Genomic DNA, 8,215 nt, shown 5'->3' with positions numbered 1-8,215 from the left:
TTGTCATCTAAACTAAAAAAAAAAAAAAAAAAAGAATGCTGCCAGGCACTCACTAAATTAGCCTAATCAGCAGATCCTGTTTCACTTTCACCATTCCGCACCCAAGACATTTTCAGTTAGTCCCTATCTCTTTTAACCCCTCCAGCTTGTCGTAGATCAGTTTTTTTGGCAGGTTTTGTAGCTGTTTGGTTCTGTGGGTGTTTATTGAAAAAACACCGTCACATCAGTACTACATAGGTGTGGTGTTTATTGCATATGAAGTTATATGAAACAATTTTTTGGTTTCACCGTTTATCAAATAAATGGTAGAAAACTAAAATGCTTTGATTTTTTGTGAATGAGGCATTTGGGGAAGCACCAAATTCTTACTTCCCCCAACGCCTCAGCATTTCTTGAAACTAAATGCTAGTATGACACACTTTAATAGGTATTAATCTGAGGTAAAAAGTAAAAAACGTTTTAGCTATGTTTGGTTTGAAGGAAAAAGTAGGGAAAGGAAAGGAAAGATAGAGAAACCTTAACAAACCTTGTATAGGTTTCCTTACCTTTCCCTACCTTTTCCCTCAAACCAAACATAGCCTTAAAGTGATGCTCAACCAAATAATAAAAACAGAAAACACTTAAAAGTGAAAATGTACAAATAAATAACCATCCATAAACATTCATGAAACCAAACACATACTACATCCCTTAGGAAAATAAAAGAAAAATCAAGCAAAGGGAGGGAGTTAGTTGAAACCAGCTTTGATCCAAGTTTTCTAGCCAATCAACTGCTTGGTTAGCCTATCAAAAAGGGTGGGTTGGATTTTTGAGTTATGGAATTGGTAGCTAGTGTGGATTCAAAAAACACCCATTTTTTATGTTAAATTTTACACCACGCATTGATTTGTTGATAAAGAATACGTAGTTGAGATATTTTGGAAGACTTATATTTATTGACCTCTGGTCGTTGCTTTTATTCTATTTTATTTAAATTTCAACATACACAGGCTGTTATGTACCATATAATTTATGCAGAATTTTCAAAACAATAAAAGAGACTGACATTGAAAGACTGGAATTTATGGTTTTTGCTTCTCAGGATATGCCCATGCAAATTAATGGTTGAGACTGCTTTACAAGCTTGACTTAGAAGTCAACTAAGGGTTAGGATTTGGATTTAAGAGTTTATTAGTCGGACCAGATCCGGATGTTGTTCAATCCGATCCGAATCTAGCCTAGGTCTAATATCCAATCCACCAACATTTGTAATCAGTTTCTATTTTTTCATTTTGTAGGTAAACCTGAGCAAATTAAACTGCTAACTGTTATATCTATATACTTTGGTCAAGAAAATGAAAAAGAAAAAAAAGAAAGAATGCACTCACAAATTAGCTTGATCAGTATATCCTATTTAACCATTCCACCCAAGTCCTTTTCAGTCTGCCCCTATCTCTTTTAACACCTCCAAATTGTGATAGATCACATTTTCTAATGGGTGTTGTAGGTGTTCATCTCCCTTTCATGATACCTTGAGACTGCATCTTCATCATAATTAAGTCTTTAATTGACCTTCCACAAGCCACCCAATAAGTTTTTTCTTGGGCTTCTCAATCTCCACCAGCTTTGCTTCCTTCCAAAATAAGGATGTTTATTCCAATATCATTGTTGGAAGGGTTAGAATCCATCTTATGGATGGCCGAAATATGTTTGATGGTTAGACGAAATTTCAAAAAAATTTTAACCCTTCTATGAACAGGTTTTCTAGTGTTCTGAAAAATTGTATCTTTTTTTGGATTGGTCTTGCACTGAACCAGATCAGATTTGAAACCAAATCAAAAAAAGGAAATTATACCTGATACGGATATCACAAGCGTAGATCCTAAGGTGGAATTTCATGCCTAAATCAGTTCTAAAACCAACCTCCATTGAAGATGGCACAGTGTATAGGTGAAGTCGGTTCAACAACATTGTTTTCAGCAAAACCGCTATCCAACTTGATTGGATCAAATGGGGTGAGCGAGCTTGATATTCTTCAACATTTTTTTCTTGCAAAAACTAGAAGAAAAAATGATAAAAATTAGTTCTTGAAAGCTTAGGTCGAAATTAGGGTTTCTTAGAAGACAAGAGAACAAGAGAGAACAAGAGAGTGAAGTGTTCTAGCCAAGTTCGCCCTCTTCTCTTTTATCTCTTGTGGATTACTCTCCTAATCTAGCCAAGACTGCCCCAAAGAGGCCAACTGAGCTGCTTCAGCCCCCGAAGGGCAAGAGGCTGGCTAAAGAGGACTACCAAGCTGAGGGCGGTGAGAAGGGCATGAGCATCCCAAGGGAGCGCCCAGTTGAGGGGCCTCACACGTCATCCAAGCTGAGGGACGATATGCCATTGATGATGTGGCATACTTTCCATTCCTATTGGAACGTGAAGGATGCGGACTCCATCAACACCCCAGGGGTTGGTCGAGCCTTGATCGCTGGGATGGTCCCATAGATTGATAGGCTCGCCATGATGAAGAAGGGAGCACAGGGGGTATGGAACGCCCTTATGGATCACATGGCCGAGGTAAGTAATGGTTACCTTGTCACTTTGCTAAAATTTTGCTTCTTGGTTTTGTGTTGCTGACAAAGGCATTTCTGTTGTAGGCGTCTTGCTATGCCATCGACCTGTGCAACAAAATGGAGTTTCTTCTTGCACAACTAAAGGCCTCCGAGGAGAAGAGGTAGCAACTCAAGGTCCAGGTTGCCGAGGCAGAAAGTGGCTGAGAGTCGATCGTCTTGGCCATGCATGAGGAATGGGACTTAAGGAAGGTTCTGGATGCCAAGATCATGGCCGAGAAGGATCTGGTGAAGACCATTAAGGACGCGTTGAAGGCTGCTAGCAAGAATGTTATGGCATTTGAGGAGCGAAAGATCCTAGCGAAGGAGAGGCTCGGGGATGCCGAGAAGCGGGTAGAGGAGGTCGTGGAGGCCTTCAAGGCATCGGCCAAGAATGACAAGGCGCTTGTTGATTATGTGGCTGCATCGTACTTGGAGGGAATTGGGGACACCAAGATCCAGGTGCTTGCTTTGATGCCTGACTTCGATGTCAACAAACTAGGATTCTTTCCTATGTCGGAACCTGAAGTCCCTATGCCAAATGAGACAGCAGAGGAGAATGCTTGAGTTGCACTTTCTTCACCTTTTTCTTTTCTGTTTATAATTTTGTAAGGGCTCGGCCTCCCCCATCTGAAACCATTTTCTGTAAAGCATACAAATGAAATCAATAGAAACACTTTTTTTGCATATCTTGTGCCTTCTTTACTTGCGTTGTTTGTTGTTTTTTGTTGTGTTAGGGCTGATTCCCCCTTCCGAGAGTCCACAAATTATGAATAAAGAGTAGTGGCATGTTACTTAGACGTTCGCTTAGGAAAATAAGTTAACGGAGTTCAACTGAAGCCAAGCTATGCCGCCGAGGGCTCATGGCCCCTTTCCTTAGCGGGAAGGAAAGATAGGCGAATGCTTTTAGCTCTCCTAGCTTGTTCTCCACCGCTATCAAAGTTGCTAGGATGATGATGAACTATGCCATTGAGAGCTCGGGGCCCCTTTCTTTAGTGGAAAGAAAAGGAAAGGGAGGTGAATGCCTTAACTTTTTCAACGTGTTTTCTATCCTCATCAAGGCAACTAGGGAAAGGCCACATTGTGTCGCCAAGGGGTCGGGCGAGGCGCATTCCTTAGCCTACCTAGGTTAACTTTCCTTGGGGATTTTGGGGTGTGAGCCTGCAGGCAACCAAGACGTTGAGAACGTGCCTGGATGAGGTCATGAAGCGCTTCCTATTTTAGCAAAGTACTTAGTCGAATTTAGGGTGTTTGTTCATGGTGGGCCGAAATCTTGGGTCAATGCCATAGTTGAGGTCCCCATAGTTTCTTGCTTTTAGCACACTGGGAGACACGTGCTTTGGCCGTCGTCCAGTCCAAGTGTATAATCTTGGAGAAGGTTGTGTGCTTCGGCTAGTCACGCATCCGAGGAGTCCTAGCAATTGTGCGCAATTAGAATGTATACGCCAAAGTTGAAGCTGAGGGGGAGGAACTTTACACTTTTCCATTAATAAGCCTTCAAAATTTACAAGTCATTGGTAATAAATCTAGAGATTTTTAGAGTTCCAAGTGCAAGGAACCAATCTTCCATTCAAATACTCAAGCCAAAAGGTGCCGAGGCCGACGACCTGTTTGATTCTGTAGGGACCTTCCCAATTGGGAAGAAGCTTTTCAACACCGGGCTTAGGCACCATGACTTTTCTGAGTACGAGATCTCCTTCCTTGTAATGCCTTTCCTTCACACGAGAGTTGTAGTAGCGGACTACTCTCTGCTGATAGGCCACAATCCTGAGTTGATCCTACTCCTAAACACCTTCCAACAGACCCAAGTTGACTTTCAATTCTTCATCATTCTCGGCTTCATTGTACACCTCGGTTTGAAGCATCTGCTGGCCGATCTCTGCTAGAATGATAGTCTCGGTGCTATAAGTTAGGTTGAATGGGGTATCTCCTGTAACGGTCTGAGGTGTCGTCCGCTAGGCCCATAGGACATTGTATAACTCATCGACCCAAAGGCCTTTGGCTCTATCAAATCTTGTTTTCAACCCGTCCACAATTGTCCTGTTGGTGACCTTGGTTAGGTCGTTGGCTTGAGGGTAGCCTATCGAGGTGTACTACTGCATAATGTCGAGGCTGGCACACCATTCTCTAAACTTGGCATCGTCGAATTGCTTGCCATTGTCAGTGACGAGCATGTTAGGGATGCCGAAACGACAAATTATGTTCTTCCAAAAGAAGTGTTGGATCATCTTGGACGTGATGGTGGTCAAGGACTCCGCTTCGACCAACTTGGTGAAGTAATCAATGGTGACAACGAGGTATTTTTTGACTTTCTATTCCTAGTGGCTTGAGGGAAGGGGCCGAGGAGATCCATTCCCCATTTGGCGAAGGGCCATAGACTACTGCGGGCCGAGAGAGTTGTGGCTAGCTGATGGAAGATGTTGGAGTGTCTCTGGCATCGGTCACACTTCTGCACAAGCTCGGCTACATCCTTTTGTACTGTTGACCAAAAATACCCTTGCCTTAGAGTTTTTTGGGCTAAGGCTCTACCTCTGAGGTGGTTACCTTAGATGCCTTCAAGGTTCTCTTAGAGCACATACTCACCCTTCTCCCGATGAAGGCACCGGAGGTAGGGCAAGGTGAAAGATCTTCTATACAACTTCCCTTCAAGTAGAGTGTAGTGAGATGCCTACTGTTGGACTCATCTTGTTTCATTCCTATCAATGACAATTTCTCATGTTGCAGGTAGGTGAGGATGGTGTCCATCCAACAAGGGTCAACTTGCACGGGGAGCACCTAGATTTCTTTGATGTTGGGTTGCGCTTGCTTCTCAACAGGAACAGTGTGGCCGAGGGCTAGACCCGATGTGTTTGGCAATTTGGATAGGGCATCCGCCCTCATGTTCTTGGCCCACAGGACTTGCATCAAAGCAATGCGTTAGAATTGGTGGGCCAGTTATTGCACTTTGGCTAAATACTTGGCCATGTTGTGTTCTCCAGCCTCATGCTCGTTGTTCACTTAGTTCACCATTAGTTAGGAGTTGTTGTAGACTTCAATGTGTCAGGCACTGAGGTCTTTGGAAAGATGCAACCTGGCGAGTAGGGCCTCGTACTTAGCTTCATTGTTGGAGGCCGAGAAGTCAAATCTCAACGCATACTTCACTACATTGTCATCCTAGGTAAGGAATATGAGGCCTGATCTGCTTCCCTTAGCATTGGAAGATCTATCCACAAACAATTTCCATGTTGGCTGAGGTCGATCATCATCTATGAGAGTCGAGCTGATGGCTCTGCTGAAGGTGCACTCTACCAAGAAATCAGTTAGGGCTTGTGCTTTGGTTGTAGGCCTCAATTGGTACTGTAGGTTGAACTCAGAAAGCTCGGTAGCCCATTTAGTCAACTAACCTGAGGTCTCAAGTTTGGAGAGAACAAACTTGAAGGGTTGGCTGGTCAAGTTTGTGATGTTGTGGGCTTGAAAGTAAGGCCTGAGTTTCTTGGCCGAGACTACCAAGGTGAAGGCGAACTTCTCCACCTTGGGGTAGCGGGTCTTGGCGTCGTAGAGGACCTTGTTGACATAGTAAATAGGTCTCTACATTCCATCTTCTTCCCACACCAAAACAGAACTGATGGCCTCGTCCCCGGCCTAGAGGTACAGGTACAACATGCATGTCTCGTGGAAGTAGCCGAGTGAGCAGAGGGGGCGAGGCGACGTAAGACTTCAGCTCGTCAAAGGAACACTAGCAATCTTCAATCCATAGAAGTCCTTCAGTTTCTTGATGGTTCAAAAGAAAGGTAGACAGTGGTCAACCAACTTTGACATGAATCGGTTGAAGGCAGCCACCCAACCGGTGAGTCTCTGAGCTTCTTTGATCAACCAAGGTGGTGCCATGTCCAGTATGGCTTGAATCTTCTCTGGGTTGCCCTCAATACCCTACTACATTACGACAAACTCAAGAATTTGCCCAAGGTGACACCAAAGGCAGACTTGCTGGGATTAAGCTTCATATTGCACTTCAATAGAGTGGAAAAGGTCTCAGCTAGGTCCTAGGTGTGTTGGTTGGCCTTTAGGCTCTTCACAATCATGTCATCTATGTAGGTTTTGACATTTTTCCCCATCTGGTAGGTGGCTCTAGCATTCTTGAGCCCAAAGGGCATGACTTTGTAGTAATAGGTGCCATGCTCAGTGATGAATGAGGTCTTCTCCACATCCTTGGCATGCATCTTGATCTGATTGTATCCGGAGAAGGCATCCATGAAACTTAGTAGGTCATACCCTGTGGTGGCGTCGACGAGGTGGTCGATCCTCGACAAAGGAAAGTTGTCTTTGGGGCAAGCTCAGTTGAGATTTGTGAAGTCAATATAGATTTGCCATTTCCTATTAGCCTTCTTTACCATGACCACATTGAACAACCAATTAGGGTAATGTACCTCTCGGATGAAGTCGACATCAAGTAGCATGTCAACTTCCTCTTCGATGGTTTTCTAATGCTCTAGTGCAACGTTCCTCTTTTTCTACCGAAATGGCCTATAGCTTGGCTAGAGGTGGAAGTGGTTAACTACACTCTCTAAATAAGGGATATTTTTTAAACCATTCTATTTTACTGCAAAATAAGCAATTATAAATTTCACAATTGCAGAAGGCATGTCTCACACTTTCATTTTCTGCCATTCCATTTTTACAACAAGAAACTGAAAATCTAGAAATAGGTCATACAAATTAATTAATTAAATAAGAACATAAATCATCAATTAAAAAGTAAGCCCAATTTAACTTATCAAATTAATAATTAAATAAGAAACATAAATAAAATTTCCACATAAGTATTAGTGAATCTCAAAACAATAATGGCATGTTAGATAAAATGGTTTGAGGCCCATTCTTTTAGATAAAATGGACAGTTAATTACAAATAAAACCCAATATAATCTTTTAAATCAATAAACAAACTTGACCCGTACTAAGTACGGTTGTCAAACAAAATAGATCAAATTAATGGCCCTAAACACGACTACTTATAAAGAAAAAGTATTCACCACAAAATATCTAGGCCCATTATCTTTCTATTTTTTTAATTTGAATAAAAAAATCTCAAAGTTATAGGTTCCATTTTTTTTGTCTGAAATATATTGTCAATTACAAATTAAACATTAAATAATAAACTTAAAGTAGATATTCCAAATAAATAGTAAATTTTAAACAAAATTACACCCTATACTTAATATGATGTGTCAAACAAACTTTATCAAAATACATGAATAAAAAAGATCAAAATACTAGCTAGCCTCGTAATAATTATAGGGTCATTCTCTTGTTTATAATTAAAATACAAATATATGTATTTGTTTTGGTTAATTTGTGACACAGCGTGGAAGCAATAAAATTGGGCTGGCTATGCAAGCACCGGGCGAACACTCGCTTCTAGTGAAGCAACACAAATTCTCTAGAGGAGAGAGAAAAGGTGGCGAAAATTGAAGATTAAATCTGAAGTGTGTATTAACTGGAAAATAGCAGTATTTATAGTACATCTGTAAATTGTAAAAGAACTAGGAAAGAACAACTAAGATAGATATCAAAACATCTAATCTGCTAGGATTGAATTCTTCTTGATCTTGGTCTTGATAGGATCGAATTCTTTGGCTTGATCTTCACCGTCCGATCTCCCTGGAT

This window comes from Nelumbo nucifera, chromosome 7 (assembly GCF_055504915.1).
Source record: "Nelumbo nucifera cultivar China Antique chromosome 7, China Antique-T2T, whole genome shotgun sequence".
Classification (NCBI taxonomy): Eukaryota; Viridiplantae; Streptophyta; class Magnoliopsida; order Proteales; family Nelumbonaceae; genus Nelumbo; species Nelumbo nucifera.
The sequence above is the reverse complement of the archived record's forward strand: the minus strand, read 5'-3'. Positions refer to the sequence as shown.